Genomic DNA, 17318 nt, shown 5'->3' with positions numbered 1-17318 from the left:
AAGTGCACCAAGACAGAAAGGGGTACAGCATTCCTAAGAAACACATCCCATCTCTCTGCATTTACTTGTCTACGACCTCAATAACCAGAACAACAAATCTGCAAATGCCTTTAAATGCCGAGACCATTCGGGTGAAGGAAAGTCTAGCTTTACTAAGCTTTTGCACCGTCAAAATAAACAGATTGGATTTATAGAAAATTATCAGGATCTCTGTGGCTCTAAGCAGAGCACACAATAAAATTCTTGCAATATTTGGAAGGGCCAGAAACTTGTTACTTAACAACTAATAAGAAGTAAAGGTGCCTTGCCCTGGCAGGGTCCTAGTTCCCCAGGAAAAGAAGGACTGAGGAAAGGAAAGGATGAAAAAAGAAACAAACACAATCAGGGCACCTTGCACAGATAGTGATAAAGTGATAGTGATAAAGTGCTGTGACCTGGAAGGTGTGTTTAACATAATCTCTGCACCTGGGGCTCAAGACAAGGGACAAAGCAAAAAAAGAAGGAAACCCGGAGGCCAAGGCCACCCCTTCGACTTTTGTCGATTTAACAAACGTTTATTACTCACACGTGGTGTGCAAGGGAGGCTGAAGCTATTAAGATACGGCCAGAGCCCTTGAGGGGTCTTTTTGCTTCCCTGGATTTCTACACAGTCGTGTTTAATGAAGGCTTAGAAACAGCCTGGCTTCCAGCTCTCAGGAGCTGACAGAGAGATTTAAGGCCATTTTATTGAAACACCAGAGTATCTGGCTACTCTAAGCCAGCGAGTTGCCGCTGGAGGGACGGGAGTGGAAGGGTCATGGGGTGCAGAGGAAGGGCTGGAAGGTGCCGCTTCTCCACCAGGCTCTGCCCCTCCCTTGCTGCGTGACCGTGGGGAGCCCTCTTCGCTCCCCTGTGACCTCAGCTACCTCCTTTGGGAGATATGGAGGTTGGACTATGTCACTGGGTTCTCAACCGCCTCCGATAAGTCCCAGGGTTTGGATAAGCGTTTTCTAAACACCGAACATTTGAATTGCCTGAAGAAAGCTTTAATTCTGTCTTGATCTTTCTATAATTTCACTTTTAAAAAGATTTTTGGCTTGTTCATTTCTCATTAAAAAAAAAAAAGTGGTAAGCCATTGATTGCACTGGGACATCTCCAGCAGTCCCCCTATCTAGCATTTTTGAGTGTTAGAAATATTCCAGTTCCTGCTCCAGGTGATTGCAAAGCCCAGCCGACTAGGTTAGTCCTCCTCAATCCCTTGATCTCCTCTCAATTTGAGCTAAGCCTGCTTTTCTTTTTTTTTTTTTTAATTTTTTTTTTTTTAATGTTTATTTATTTTTGAGACAGAGAGAGACAGAGCATGAACGGGGGAGGGTCAGAGAGGGAGACACAGAATCTGATACAGGCTCCAGGCTCTGAGCTGTCAGCCCAGAGCCCGACGCGGGGCTCGAACTCACAGACTGCGAGATCATGACCTGAGCCAAAGTCGGACGATTAACCGACTGAGCCACCCAGGCGCCCCAAGCTAAGCCTGCTTTGAGGCTGGACGTGAGCGGCCTATACGCTGTTACTGACGGATGGCTTTGAACGCAGGCACGCACAGAGGTCTGTGAGAACTTGGGGGTCTCCCTTAAGGAAGAGACAAGTAACATTTGTGCGTACTTCAAGTCGGCCTGTGACAATGAGTCTTGCCCTTGACAAGAGCATCAAAAGTAAATTCTGGGGGTAGCCCAATGTAATTTTCACACTTCCAGGCCACTCCATCTCAGTTCAACAGTGGACTTCAGTGAAAAATCCACGCTGGCTCACAAACTCTACTTGGGCAGAGGCCTAAGCTGCAGGTGTCAACACTGGTCTCAGAAGGACAGTTGGGGGGCAGGTACTGACACTGATAAACACAGATGGAACTGGTGAAAATTTTCAGAAGACTTACCGAAACAAAACAAAACAAAACAAAACAAAACAAAACAACCAGAAGACTTTTCCCAGCATTCTGCATTGGCTCTTGAGTTAATTGACTGCATTGCCCAAGCCACTGTGTAAAGGAAAGAATGCCCAGAAACATGTGGAGAGCATCTCAATTAAAAACATGCACTGTAGGAGGCGTGTGTGCTAAGGTTATCGTAAATCCGAGGGCCGCGGGGCCTTACTGTGGATGGGCGCCCTCCATAAGCCGGGGAGAGCTGACCGCATCTGGGACATGGGGGACTGAAACACCTCTGGAAAACACCTGGTGCTCTGCGTTCTGACCTCCTCGGATTTTCCCCTTCTTTCAAGGCAGGCTGATTTGCCACCATGGCCTGTATTTCAGGAGGGATTTTGGAATCCTGAAGGGGACGGTGATAATGAAACTTGGATTTGTTGTTCTCCAGCACAAAATGCTTAGGTGAAAATTCTGAAGACAGATCTGCTTCCAGCCGGATGAAAATCGTCTACGGCCTCAGAGATTCCTTTTGAGCCAAAGTCCTAAGGGGGGGTGTCCAGGCGTCCACTTGGGGTCCTTGATCTCCGCCCAGCCAAAGGAACAGCTTTGCCCATCAGTCATCACCAAATCAATGTTAGATCATGAGATTTTAAGAGGTGAATCTCCCATTCCACATGCTATTGATGTACTATCGATGTTTCTCTACTGGAGAGTTTACATCAGTTACCGGTTGGCATTTTGGAGTGCCCGTGATATTTGAAAGATCAAATCTGACGCTAGGTGAGAATCTCTATTCCCTGGATCTTAACCCCAAAACACCATTATGGTCAAGTATTATTTGTAGTATCAAAATGCTGTTGAAATAGTTTGACCTCTTTATGATTTTGATAAGGTGACATATGAACCTTGTCAAATGTAAATCCTGTTAATGTGAGCTTTGAACTTTTCCACACTTCTGTTCTCCCTTCTTCTTGGAATGGATTGCTTAACCCAAAGAGAAATTGCTAGAAAGTCATTTTTATCAAAAGAATCCTATTTCTTTGTTTTCTTTTAGAGTTCCCTGTTGCTGGTGAAGTCTTAGCAGCTGTAGCAGATATTCTTTGCCACTCGTGGACTTATTTTAGGTTTTCAGCGTCTTAATCAGGATCATTATAATTCTGTAATTTTTGAAGTGTCTTTGGGATTGTGGATGATATAGGGTTCTAACCCTTCATGCTGGTATGGGCCGTCAGTACCCTCGAAGGGTGTCTCCGACACACCTTCTGATAGTTGGAACCAACCTGAAAACTCCAGCAATTTCCCCCAAACACTGCTGAACCCAAAGTCATGGTCTATGCCAGGATGGCCAGAGGGACAGGCCCCAGACTGCAGTGCCTGGAAGTGAGGGCCGTGTGTCCTCACCGGCCTAGCCCGGGATGGGACTTTCAGTTTCAATAAATGCATTTGCTGCTCATATTAACCAGTGGGTTTCTGTACTTAAAATGAATAAACCTGATGAGGCACTGTCTCATTTAATTAATTTACTGAATGGTAGAGCTTTTCTTTTTTTCTTTTGCATGCTTCCTATCGAGTCTGTGAATTGAGGATGTTGCTTCTTTCGTAGACTGTGGACCCAACATTTCTTCCCCTTCACTGGTGTGTTGGACTGTTTGCAGTTAATTACTACCAGAAACTAGTTGTTCGTGTTTTAAAAGAGACTATTATGGCCCACAGAACTCAGCTTTGGGCCCTCGAACACCCCAGAGGCCCTCTGCTCTCCATCCACACTCCATTCACACAGTTAAGGCCTTCTTAGCTGACACGGGAGTGTCGCTCAGATTCGGTCATAGCAGATTTTCATCTTGCCTGTTCTTCGAAGAGCCATTGAGCTGTGCGAACAGGCAGGTGATCAGTCTGGCAATTCTTGTGATGTGGCATCCGGCAACCACATATTATGTATTCAGATCTGGCCACTAATATTTTCATTTCCTTGAGTTAACGAAGAGGCTGGGTCGAGAATTTTGAAGTAATTCAAAACAGATTAAAAATCCTTCTATGTGCTTTTAGTGATCTCGCTGGGTTTACCAGGAAGACAAAGAAATTTACAAAAAATAGAGCGTTCCTATATCTAATGAAAAGTTAAATAATTTTCTCAGTCTGGAGGGTTTGACTCTAGCTTCTAGGCTATCACAAAACAGGCTGGGTTTTTGGTGTTTTTTTTTTAACCTTTAGTGAATTTACATACAGTAATCCGGACAGAAATGTGAACCTGGTCACACTCCTCGGGGCATGAACCAGGAGATATGGACAGCCCTCGCAATGTAGCTCAAACAACTCACTTGCATTCGGAAGAATGGGGGGGGGGGGGCGTTGGAATAAGAGCCTCTAAGAGACTTGAAAGCAAAGCGGGGTTTTCACATCGCCTTTATGTTTTATGAGTGTTAGGAAAATGTTGGCTGTTTACTAATTATCAAAGCTGTTTTTATGACTTCCCCAAAGGAAAACAAAAAAGGAAAGGATCCAAGTGCATATTCCTTTCGGCCTGGGATAAAAGCTTGACCTTTAGCGCTCTTGGGGGAACTACATGGTTTGTAGCGTTGGAAAATAAAACTCGGAATGCATGTTCAGGAAAGCAGGAAGCTTTGAAGTTGGAAGCCAAACAGGAACAGCAACAGCTGGAGTGATTGGGGCAGTGCACGCGCTGGCCTGCGCGACAGAGCCCTTCATGCACGATCCCCATGGCAGAGTGGATGCCCTTCTCTTTGCACGGGGGCTTCTGCTGGTGTCCCAGGGACACTCAACTCTGATCAAAAAAGGACACGATAAATAAGCCCAAAGATCCCAGGGCATCTCTGTGTTTGCCGAGAGGAAGTATCATGGCCATGTGGTCGACACAACCAGTCTTGCATGGAAGCCTCAGACACAAGGAAAATAGGACAGAGAACACGCCATTACCACTGAAAATTTAATTAAAATGATTTAAGACTACCAAGCAAGTTTGACAGGAACAAAAACACTTCTGCCTTTTTAAGTTTCTGGGGCCTTGGAACTGGCACCAAGCAGAAAAGTGTTTTCTTCACGGAAATTTTTATTTTCTCATTGGGATCTACATATTAGGTTAAATGCCATCCATCACCGTTCAAAAATTAGCATAAAATATTCTTTTCCCCAGAGAGGATGTGAAAATCTCTGAGTTTGTCAGTTACCATAACCACTGGGTTCCAGTATTTATTTGCATTCTTAGTTTGGTCTCTTTTCAATGGACAGGCCCTTTACGGCTTCCTTCCTGTTTCTATCAGCGGAAATTGAACAGTAAAAATTGTAAATAACTTAGCTCTATCAGTTCCCAAGATTTAGATTCTTTCTTTTATATTCTCTTAAAAATCAATTCAGTTATACCACTTTCTAAAAATAAAATTTAGGGTTGCATTTATTGTTCTCCTCGTGTCATGTTAACCTGTTTGATGAATTTATGACAACATGCCATTTCCGTTGGGTTGACATTCCCAAATGCTTGTGGATTTGGGTTTGCAGCACAGATCAGTTATGATTTGAAATTTACAATTTACTACAAGTGCTCTCCAAATGTACATCTATTAACAACATTCCCCCAAATGTAAATTTGGATTGGGCACCATATTTTTCTTCACCCCATCTGTGGGGTGTTGGAGGCAGGTGAGACCAAAGACCAGAAACACTAAACATGGAAGCCCTTGTCAGAAGAATACAACAACAACCGCAACCACACAACAAAACCCACAACAACGAGGCTAGTGTTGACAAGGTTTGACACCCGGTATAGAAACCGTCTTGCACAAACTATTCCTACCAAGTCTCATCTCTTCCTCTGGCAAATCTGGTCGTCCTTTTTGAAAAAAGTGAAGGTTTGCATGTACACAGTAGAAGAAACCAAGAGCACTGTGAGGCTTTTAATGAGAAAGAGTTCCTTGCTCTGCCCAGTCCCTCTCCCAATGCCCAATTCCTGCTCTCCAGTGGCAACTTCACTCAACTGAATTGCCTGCTTCTTTGGGCTTCAAACTCTATGTGTCCAAATGTCTACAGACCTCTGCGGCCACTTTTAGTTTACCACTTCAGGAGGAATCCTTGATGAAGAGTTTGCTTTCTTACAACTTGCCATCCCGCCCCCCTTCTCCCTTAGCTGTGTGCTCCCCTCATCCTGTTCTGCCGGCATTGCTATGTGGCCGTTTTTGGCGAAATCAACATTCCTCATCTATGTTTTTTGGGCCACATTACTTTGATTTATAGTTGAGTCATATAACATGGCATGATTGCTTTTCCTTTTGTGCAAGATCCTCCTCTTTGAAATAATGACTGTCTCATTTTCTTTTTGTTTGCTTGGCTTTCTAAATATCTAGCGCTCATTCATTCCCCAAATCTTCTACAGAAATGAGAATATTTTTTGCATACTCCTGAGCTTATTGTATGTTTCATTAGTTTTGTACAATATATCGTCATTATTGTTACCATCACTGCTATACCTGGTGATGTCTGTGCCTTTGGCTATCCTACTTCAATTGGGTCCAGGCTATTACAAATTAAATTGAGTTATATGGGGCGCCTGGGTGGCGCAGTCGGTTAAGCGTCCGACTTCAGCCAGGTCACGATCTCACGGTCCGTGAGTTCGAGCCCCGCATCGGGCTCTGGGCTGATGGCTCAGAGCCTGGAGCCTGTTTCACATTCTGTGTCTCCCTCTCTCTCTGCCCCTCCCCCGTTCATGCTCTGTCTCTCTCTGTCCCAAAAATAAATAAACGTTGAAAAAAAAATTTTTAAATTGAGTTATAGAAAAAAGTAAGAAGTAATGTTTCTTGCACATCTAAAAATATGAAAAAAATTTTTCACTTGCTTTGAAATAAAATATACTTCTGTCTTTTTCCTCCATCAATTTTTTAAAACAATTTTTTAATGTTTATTTATTTTTGAAAGAGAGAGAGAGAGAGAGAGAGAGAGGCAGTGTTGAGCGGGGAAGGAGCAGAGAGAGAGGGAGACACAGAATCGGAAGCAGGCTCCAGGCTCTGAGCTGTCAGCACAGGGCCTCACATGGGATTCAAACCCACAAAGCCATGAGATCATGATCTGAGCTGAAGTTGGATGCTTAACCAGTTGAGCCACCCAGGTGCCCGTTTCCTCTAAAAACTTCTTAAGGGCAAGAAGTGTGTCTTATTTAGTTTTGAGGTACCTACAGTCTAATTCAGAGCCTGACTTATTATAGAGGCAAGTTGTACAATGTTTCTTGAATTGAACCAACAAGGGAGGAGATATATAAATCCCTTCCAAAGAGGGTGTAAAGGCTTCTGGTTTCTGGAATCACATTTGCTTGGCGTATTTGGTTTATGAGCTCATGGGGCTCATCTAATTGCCTGGCCTTTCCTCCCTGCTGGATGGGCTGGATGTCCAGGGGCAGGCTGGGGACAGGTCACTCTGCTCTCACCAGGCTCCCCTCTGGGGCAGGACCTCATGCCCCTAGCCCAGGTTGGGTATGATGGGGACCATCGGCACTGGGCACACAGAGACCAGGGATGACAGTGCTTCTACTCTCCAGCTAGGTCTCTCACACGACCCTCATCTTCACTGGAGCATCACTAACTGGGAGGCAGAGTATTCAGCAGCCCCAGCACCTGACATGGTGCCTGATGTGGAGCAAGTTATTCACAAATATTTGTTGGATTAATTAATCATTTAATTAAGCAACAGAATCCAAATTATTCCTCCCAAGGAAACTGGTAGCGGTCAGCGGGCTAACATTTCCATGCCGCAAAGTCTTCTGAGAACAAGCCCACAGAGCAGGAAAGGACCATGGAAGAAGGGTGTGCCTGGGGAAGGCTGGTGGAAGGAAAGTAGTCATATTTATGCCCAATAACGAGCCCCTTCCTTCCCCCCACTCTCTAACCACCAGATTCCAAATGTTGGATCACCATCTTTCCCTTGACATCAATGGACATCACCAGATCCTCTGCCTGCTGGTTCTTAGCAGCTCGGGCCCCCTGCCCAGAATGGAATAGCCCATAGCCAGGGCAGCTCTGATGCAGGACTTCCCAAAGGACAGCCCTGGGCCAGGCCCACACCAGCTGTCACCCTTTAGCTCTGAAGGGACATTTTAGTGGGTGGATGTGATGCAATGGTTAGTCTGGTTGTTTCTCATACATTAATTTCACTGACCAATGACTTCACATTTCCACACCATGTCATTGGCTTTCTTCAGGGTAGAACTGAAAAGGGATTGATTGGTCATTCCTGAAACAAAGTGTTAAATTGCATAGTACCACCCTCTGGCACTCCCGGGAATAATGGGACAGGCTTAGCATGCGGAGACCAAAGTAGAATCTGGCTCTTGTCCCCGATACTATTTGGTGACCCTGGTGCAGGTGGCTATCATCTGGAGGGGTCCCAGGGGACAGGTGGCCAGCTGGGTGAACTGACCACTACACTCTATCTAGACTCCTCTGGACAAAACACCACTGACACTGGCTTCCCTGAGCCGGCAAACTACACATTCCGCTCCAGTGGGAGGTTTGGAACCTGGGAATCTGAATAATCCCTCTGAACTTCAGGTCAGCCTGAAGATTCTGTGGGAACACACAACTGGCGTGGCAAGAACTAATCTGATGGAGGGACTTTCATCCTGCCCGTGGTCAAAGTCATCTTGCAAATGCCACGATACCAGGTGCGAAACACCTTTACCAATATTTTGAGGTACTAGAAAAGATTTACAATTTTTTTCATAAATTTCTAGTAACCTGTATCATCTTAGGATTTTAAGATTCTTCTTTGCCTTCAGTTAAATTGTCTGGAGAAGTTGGAGGTTATGCTTTTAGTAGCACGGCAGTGGACTCTCCATCGTCTTGTGGCATTGGGATCAGGTCCCCCAGAAGTACTCAACAACAGACCCTAATGGGACCAGCCATAGCCCCAGTCAGAGGGGCAAAGGGAGGGCACCCACCTGGCCACATTCTGCAAGGTAGGGGCTGACCTTGCATTCCTTCTGCTGTGAGGAAAGGGCTGCTTCCTGGCTCAGGGGGAGGGCCAGCTTTTCAAGATACAGAGCCCATCACTGGCTTTCCAGAACAATGCCCTTGCTGACTTCATGCATAAGTGAATCAGCACAGACCCAGCTGAACTTTTCCTGGAAACAAAAATGTGTGTTTAAACATTCAGCTAAGGGGAGCCTGGCTAAATGTGTATGAACTTTTACAGTGCTCAAGGAGAGGCTCTTGGAAACCTAGGGCCTCTTTCTGACCTCCACCCTGCTGAGGAGAACACAAGCCAGCACTGACCGGTCATCGGGAGGGCACAGCTTGCTTTGTTTAGACGTAGCCTGGGCAGGGCCCCAAGCCAGATTCTTCTCTTGTGTGGTTTTTATAGGAGTTCTCTTAGAGCAACAGACTAAATACAAATATGCTCTATAACCCCCAAACCGTTGCTTTAATGGGTTTATCATAAGGTTCCCACTGTCCTTATCTGTGGTGAGGTTCCTCTGGGAGCTTCTCTGAAGCTCCCCTCACCTCTGCCCCACCCCTACCTTTCCTGTGAAGAGGTGTGATGGGAAAGCCCCAGCCAGCACCCAGGGAACCGGCCTGGTGACTTTGGGAAGGCCATTTCATTTTCTTAAGTTTCAAATGTCCTCATCTATAAGATAGAGATGATAAATTATCCCCCCCCCCCCACAAATGGCCTAAACTAATCTCTTAGTATTGTACCTGCATATGTTATGGGAACCATCGATTTCAGTCGGGAGGGAGGCAAACCACAAGAGACTCAAATACAGAGAACAAACAAAGGGCGGATGGGGGGGGGGATGGGGGAGAGGGAAAATGGTTGATGGACATTGAGGAGGACACTTGCTGGGATGAGCACTGGGTGTTGTATGTAAGCTAATTTGACAGTGAATTATATTCATAATAAAATAAAATAAAATAAAATAAAATAAAATAAAATAAAATAAAACTGATAGTTGCCTGTGAAATAAGAAAGAAAGAAAGAAAGAAAGAAAGAAAGAAAGAAAGAAAGGAACTGACCTATGGGTGTATTTGAGTAGCCACACACCCGCTAATGGAGTTTATGTTCTTCAAATGTTTGGGGGAGCTCCCTGGGGTGAAACTCCTGCTGTAGATTATGCAAAAAGGATCCCATTGCCATCAGATGGACAGCGGCCCTTTGAGAGGGGAGGCTCTAGACAGACCAATGCATGGGCTGTGAGCACATGAGGGCAGGAAGCGTTCTTCCGTTTGAGTCTCCCAACCTCTCACTGAATCTGAGACTTATTTCCAATTCCATTTAGCAGATAGGCAATGTAACTGAAGATTTTCTTGATAGGGAGGAATTTATACATGGGGAAGACGCTACAGCACCAAGCAAATGATACTTGCTTGAGAATAGCTATGTGCCAGGTGTTATAGTTAGTGCTCATCCTGTGTTACCTCAATCCTTGTGGTTGGAGAAGGGGGTCTTCCGCCGCAAGAAACACCCACCTCCTCTCAAGTGGTCTTGCTATAATTCCACAAGTGTTAGTTATGGCTTTGAAATTAATTACTTCTTTGAATTGAGTTATTGTAGACGTTTAGCCAAATGCAAATTTTATCTGGAAAAAAAGAAAGCTTGAGGTGCAATTTTCATCCATTGAGACTAACATGAGACTATCTGTCCACCCACAGAATAGAGAAGGAATGGACACTGGCGAATTTTCACATGAAGCAGAACTCCAGAAAGTTCTAAGGACTAAGGAACAAGTGTGCACACGATAGGGATGGAATTTTCCTTCCTTCTTCTCTCCTCTCTTCCTTTCTTCCCTTTCTGCCTTCATCCCTTCTTCCCTCCCTCCCTTCCTCTCTCCCTCCCCTCCTCTTTCTTTCTTTTCTTCTTTCCTTCCTCCCTCCCTCCCTCTCTTCCTCCTTCCTTCCTTCCTTCCTTCCTTCCTTCCTTCCTTCCTCCCTCCCTTCCTTCCTTCCTTCCTTTCTCCTTCCTTCCTTCCTTCCTTCCTTCCTTCCTTCCTTCCTCCCTTCCTTCCTTCCTTCCTTCCTCCCTTCCTTCCTCCTTCCTTCCTTCCTTCCTTCCTTCCTTCCTTCCTTCCTTCCTCCCTTCCTTCCCTCCTTCCTTCCTTCCTTCCTTCCTCCCTTCCTTCCTCCCTCCCTCCTTCCTTCCTTCCTTCCTTCCTTCCTTCCTTCCTTCCTCCCTTCCTTCCTTCCTTCCTCCCTCCTTCCTTCCTTCCTTCCTTCCTTCCTTCCTTCCTTCCTCCCTTCCTTCCTCCCTCCTTCCTTCTTCCTTCCTTCCTTCCTTCCTTCCTTCCTTCCTTCCTTCCTTCCCTCCTTCCTTCCTCCCTCCTTCCTTCCTCCCTTCCTTCCTTCCTTCCTTCCTCCCTTCCTTCCTCCCTCCTTCCTTCCTTCCTTCCTTCCTTCCTTCCTTCCTCCCTTCCTTCCTTCCTTCCTCCCTCCTTCCTTCCTTCCTTCCTTCCTTCCTTCCTTCCTCCCTTCCTTCCTTCCTTCCTTCCTTCCTCCCTTCCTTCCTCCCTCCTTCCTTCCTCCCTCCTTCCTTCCTTCCTTCCTTCCTTCCTTCCTTCCTTCCTTCCTCCCTTCCTCCCTCCCTCCCTCTCTTCCCCCTTCCTTCCTTCCTTCCTCCCTTCCTTCCTTCCTCCCTCCTTCCTTCCTTCCTTCCTTCCTTCCTTCCTCCCTCCCTTCCTTCCTTCCTTCCTTCCTTCCTCCCTTCCTTCCTCCCTCCTTCCTTCCTCCCTCCTTCCTTCCTTCCTTCCTTCCTTCCTTCCTTCCTCCCTTCCTCCCTCCCTCCCTCTCTTCCCCCTTCCTTCCTTCCTTCCTCCCTTCCTTCCTTCCTTCCTTCCTCCCTTCCTTCCTCCCTTCCTTCCTTCCTTCCTCCTTCCTTCCTTCCTTCCTTCCTTCCTCGACAGAGGAAATTGATACTGCTGCCATCCCTTCCTGTAGCCAAGGGAGAACGCTTTAGATTAAGAAGGAGTGATTAGGAAAAACGTCTTTGTTAGTTGATGGAAGAGAGCTTTGTAATGAAATCCAGGCAGGGAGCATGATAAGGCTAGAATATTAGTTCACAAGAAGTAGAGTCAAAGCTAGTTTTATTGGAGGAACAGAAATGCTTTGTTTAGACTGGATGGGGGGGGGTGGGTTCAGAAGGAAATAATTATTTGAAGCAGAAGCTCTCTTTGAGTCTAGATATTCTGGGAAGAAAGAAGCCACGATCTGGAGCAGGAGACTCTGAGCTTCTGCCTCACACCAAGGATGGAACTCCTTTCATCCTCCTCCTGGGGCCAGTTCACACTGCAGGAAACCAGTGTTTACACTGCAGGGCACACAACTGCAGAACTGCTGCAGGGGGAGAAAAGTCACCCTGGTGGTGTAGAGGCTGCAAATTCTCCAGAGGCTCGAGGGCTCCCCACTGTTGTCAGGAGAGGCAGAGCTTCTGAGAAAATGGGAAATCTTCACGGAAGCCGTGGAACTTGAACAAGCTTGATCTAGTTGATAGAGACCAGGTGGCAGAGGGGCCTCTATGAGCAGAGTCCCAAACAGGAACCAGCATGACACTTTGGGGAAATCCCAGGAGGCCAGTATCCTGCAAACACAGAATTCTGAGGTAAGGCTTGGGGCTCAGCTTGAGAACCAATTTGCACAGGTTGTGATTTGCGTGGTTTTTCTTCAGCAGTTCAGGTGCAGAGGTAGAGGAGAAGAGGTAGGTGGATGCAGAAGTGTGTTTGCAGGGCATTTGGGTGGGAGAACATGGGAAGAAGGATGCTGAGGCTGTTGGCAAGAAAGGGCTGAGAGGATCCTCTGTGAGTTTTAGTCTGGGTAAGGAAGGAAGGGAGCCTTGGAGCACTGAGCCAGGGGCTCTGGATGCACTGCTTTAGTGAGCAAACGGAATTATCACAGAGGCTTGGATGTCAGGGTTAGGAGTTGAGCAGGGTGGGGTTCTGATGGTGTCTGAGGCACACACAGGAGTGGATAACCAAAGGGAGTGTGAAGGAAGATTGCAGGGATGGAGATGGTCCAGAAACTAAGACTAGGCTCTTTTATTAAGCAGCTTTATCGAGATGTAATTCACATACCATGTAATTCACACATTTAAAGTGTGCGATTCAATGGTTTCTAGCATATTCAGGAACATGGGGCCATCGGTGTGCAACCTAATTCCAGACATGTTTATCACCCCCAAAGAAACCTGTACCCATTATCAGTTACCTTCCTTTCTCCCCTCCTGCCAGCTCCAGGCAGCCTTTGATCCCTTGATGTACTTTCTGCTCCTAGAACTTGCCAGAGGCTAGACTTGGGATTGATCATCTGCATGGACATTGAATCTATTCCGATGCTGGGCTCCAGGATGGGGAGAAACTCTCAGCTTCTCCTCCCCTCTTTTTCCCCAGTGCATAGAAGAGTTCCTGTAAATGGACACTTGCTGAATGATGACCAGAACTGGACTGTGACTTGAGCTACCAACTCCCAGGAGATGAGAGGGAATGGCAATGCGCTATGAGAAGATTTAGACTTTTTGCTGCCTAAGTATGGTTTTGCACTTTACTGAGTTGCAAACTTCATGCTGCTGAGCCAGTCCAGATAAGTCCGTGTTCACTTGTGTGCAACAAAACAGGTGTCAGTGAGCTCAGCTTCATGAAAGGGATTTGTTCTGAGGATAATTGTGGGCCCCTGGGTAACACACTCCCCTTGATAATCAGGAGAGAAAGGTCCATTATCGATTTATAGTAGTTGTAGGAGCCATACTCAGAAATTTCCGAGCCCGATGGTCTACCCCACGGCCCTTCCTTCCTCATTCTTTTACATCTCAAGGACAAGACCCGCTTTTAGAATAATTTTTTGTGCATAAGCAAAGCCACACAAGTGCCAGCACATGTCCCTTTCCTGTCTCTCCAATATGACTACTTTTCTTTTTTTTTTTTTTTAATTTTTTTAACGTTTTATTTATTTTTGAGACAGAGAGAGACACAGCATGAACGGGGGAGGGGCAGAGAGAGAGGGAGACACAGAACCGGAAGCAGGCTCCAGGCTCTGAGCCATCTGCCCAGAGCCCGACGCGGGGCTCGAACTCACGGACCGTGAGATCGTGACCTGAGCTGAAGTCGGACGCTTAACCGACTGAGCCACCCAGGCGCCCGACTACTTTTCTATATGGTCAGTGCGCAGACTTGTTTTTCTCAAGGTCTCTGGGCTGTGAGGGCAACACTGGGTAAAACTGCCGACCCCATTAACCACTGTGCAAACGTGACTTATCCACCCATGTAATCTACCCACCTTGCTTGCCCTCAAGAGAGCATGGAAATCTGAGGGCAGCAGGATGTTGGGAAGAGGGCCCAAAGAAATAGTCAGCTCTGCTCCCTCCCCAAGGTTGGCTGTGAGAGTCCCACTCCTGAGTCTTCTAACCAAGCTATCCAGCTGTCTTTTTCTTCCGTGAGTCTGTATGTGGTTTGTTTAGTCCCTTGTTCATGAAATTTAACAGTTTGCGGTGATCTCATGACAGCCATGGTGATAGGCGCAAATGCTCGAGCCACACTAGGGTAGAAATGGTAACTGTCACTTGGCGTGAAGCCGGAAGCTTCAGCAGGCAGGAAGCAACAAATGTTCTGAATCTCGTGTGCAGTTGTAAGGCAGGAAAGTGTTCGAGAGTCTTCTTATCCAAAGTGGAGAGTCATAGAAGGTTCCAAAGCAAAAAGGGAACATGGGTCCATCTGCTTAAGGAAGACAATTCTGGTGGAGAGGAAAAGCTCAGAGGCTCTGCAGGATGTGTGTGTTTGTGGAAGGAATTAACTTCTCTTAAAGGGGCTGTGTTAGAGTGTGCTGGTGAACCTCTTAAAGACACTTTCCACTTCTTCCAGGGTTCTAGACATTCTGGCCGGAGCCATGGGTTCTCAACATAAAACTGCATTTTGCAGTCTCCTTTGAAGATGAAGCCATCAGACTACGTTCTAGTCAATAGGACTCAAACAGAGAAGTCTTGGGGAAGCTTTAGGGTGTTTTTCTTAAGAGATAACTGGTACATGCCCTTTGCCCCATTTTCCATGCCCTCCCTCTCTTGGTGAAATTTGCCTGAAAATTGCCATAGTGACCTCTGAAGATGAGAACCATCTCAGGGATGGCTGAAAGGCACCCAGGTTTCCAAGAACTCATGGGGCTCTGGAATGCCCTCCTCTGGACTTGTGTGTGAGACACTCACCTCCCTGAATTTTAAGTCACTGTTACTTGGGTATTTTCCGTTATTTGATCCGGACCTAATTCTAACCAATAAACAGGCTATCCGAACCCGAATCAGCCCTGCTTCCCTTCTGGAGTCCTTTTAGGAGTCATGGTGCCCCCAACTGAAAGACATCAAAATGCACTGAGCTCTCCGCACATCCGAGGCCACTCCCTGGGCTGGTTCCTGGTTCCATCTCCCAGTTGTGAGTCCGTCTCAAAGCTACACATATGGCTTTTCCACCACGTGTGTCTTCATCATCCACTTGAATGGTGAAGGAAAACGCTCTTCCCGGGAACAACAGGGATCCCGTTGAGGTCACGAAGTGATGCTGGCTCTGGCACTTGGCTCTGTCACAGCTCCTGGGTCAGTCCCATTCCTGGAGGTGACCTGTGTGGTCCCTGCAGTGCCAGTCAGCACGCACACCTGTGATCACAGAAAGGGCAGTTGTGGAAAGGCATACCCGTAGCGGGCATTGGTGTCTGTCGCCCAACTCAGCCCAGGGCGTCAGGGTCATGGGAGCATTAGGACCACCGGGTAGTCCTTGCAGAACAAAGATGCTACTGAGACCAGCTGGTAGGCGTCTGGTACCTCCCCAATCCCACCCTGTCTCTTCAAGTCTTCCTCTGTTTTAATCTAAATGGCTGCAGGCAGTCATTCCATGGGTGTCGGAGGGAAGACAAAAGTGAAAAATTTCTGTTAAAACGTTGAAAATGAAAGGAAGGGCAGAGCCTAGCAGTCTGGCTGAGATGGCCCATCTCTCCTGCCACCTTCCTTCTCCTTCTAGAACCTGATTCAGGAGGCTCTTGGACACCGGGTCCCACTCAGTCACCTTTGGCAGTGGCTAAGCTCCAGACTCTTTTTTTTAAGTTTTTTTTTTTTAATGTTTATTTTTGAGAGAGAGAGAGAGAGAGAGAGAGAGAGTGCAAGCAGGGGAGGGGCAGAGAGAGAAGGAGACACAGAATATGAAGCAGGCTCCAGGCTCTGAGCTGTCAGCACAGAGCCCGATGAGAGGCCCAAACCCATGAAGCCATGAGATCATGGCCTGAGATGAAGTGTGATGCTCAACCGACTGAGCCACCCAGGCGCCCCAGCTCCAGACTTTTCATTTCCGTCATTGCCACAGATCTTTGAGGGGAAAGCAGCCTCCTATGCTCCCTAGTTAAATTGCACCATCGTTTCTAATAAATGTTCCACTACAACAATATGCTCTGTCAGAGAGCAGGGCCCTGGAAGCCGTGAAGGGCTGTCTACGAGGGGCCGCTTCCTGTGAGACTACATATGGCTCCATGGTCCACTCTTTCATGAGACAGATGGGCGGGCCTCCCTTCATGTGGCTCACTGAGCTGTTTCTGCAGTCCACACTGTCCTGCTGTGGCCTGCCCAACAGTCTGAGGTGGACCATTGGAGTACGTATCCGGAACCTGTATTCTTCCCGTCGGGGGACTATTCCTGCCCTTGGAGTGAATAATCCCCCAGTGGAAATTCTTCGTGTCTAGTTCCACTGAGCATACATTCAGCTCATTAGCACACCTACCCACTAAGGAAGGAACCAGAATCAGTGGCTCTGCTACTTGCTTTCTACTGGGCAGTGTAGAGGCCCAGAGGCCTGGCCACCCACCCGCATTCTCTTGAGCTCCAGAATATTACACTTGGAAGAAGTGTCCAAAGAGTGCTCCAAAGAATGCAAAATGTCTTAGGAAATTAAGACTTTTCAGCTACATCTACATATTGAACCCGTCGAGAGGATATTGACAGCATTGATGAAAAAGGTCTGTTCGTGGTGTATCGCTCATTTGTGGCGTTGCCCTAAGACACGGCAACAGCAGTACCTGGGTGCTGGCTCTGAGTGCTCACTCGGGTCGGTTCACTTCTCCAGGGCAGGGTGAGAATGCAGAGTGTGGGCCCCTGCACGGATAGGATTAGAGTGACAATGCTCAGTGTGGCTTTTGGAGGCAGGCAGATGCCTGCATTTGGGATGGGACCCCTCCTCTTGGAGCTGTAGTCTGCTTCTCTGTGCTTCACTTTTCATCACTCTGTGCCCCGCTTACTATCTGCAGGATGGGGATGATGATCCCAGCTGGTTCTGGGTGTCTTTTACTAAAGATAATGAGATAAGTCTGTGCCTACGTGGCTGATGAAGCCCCAGGAATGGGCATGTTTGCCTTCACACAGCCAGACAAGGATCTTACACTGCAGCTTTGGAGGCCTTGGATTGGGCCT

This window comes from Puma concolor, chromosome D3, assembly GCF_028749965.1.
Source record: "Puma concolor isolate L17-30 chromosome D3, mPumCon1.1.hap2, whole genome shotgun sequence".
In the NCBI taxonomy this organism is placed as follows: domain Eukaryota; kingdom Metazoa; phylum Chordata; class Mammalia; order Carnivora; family Felidae; genus Puma; species Puma concolor.
This window is presented reverse-complemented; position numbering follows the sequence as displayed.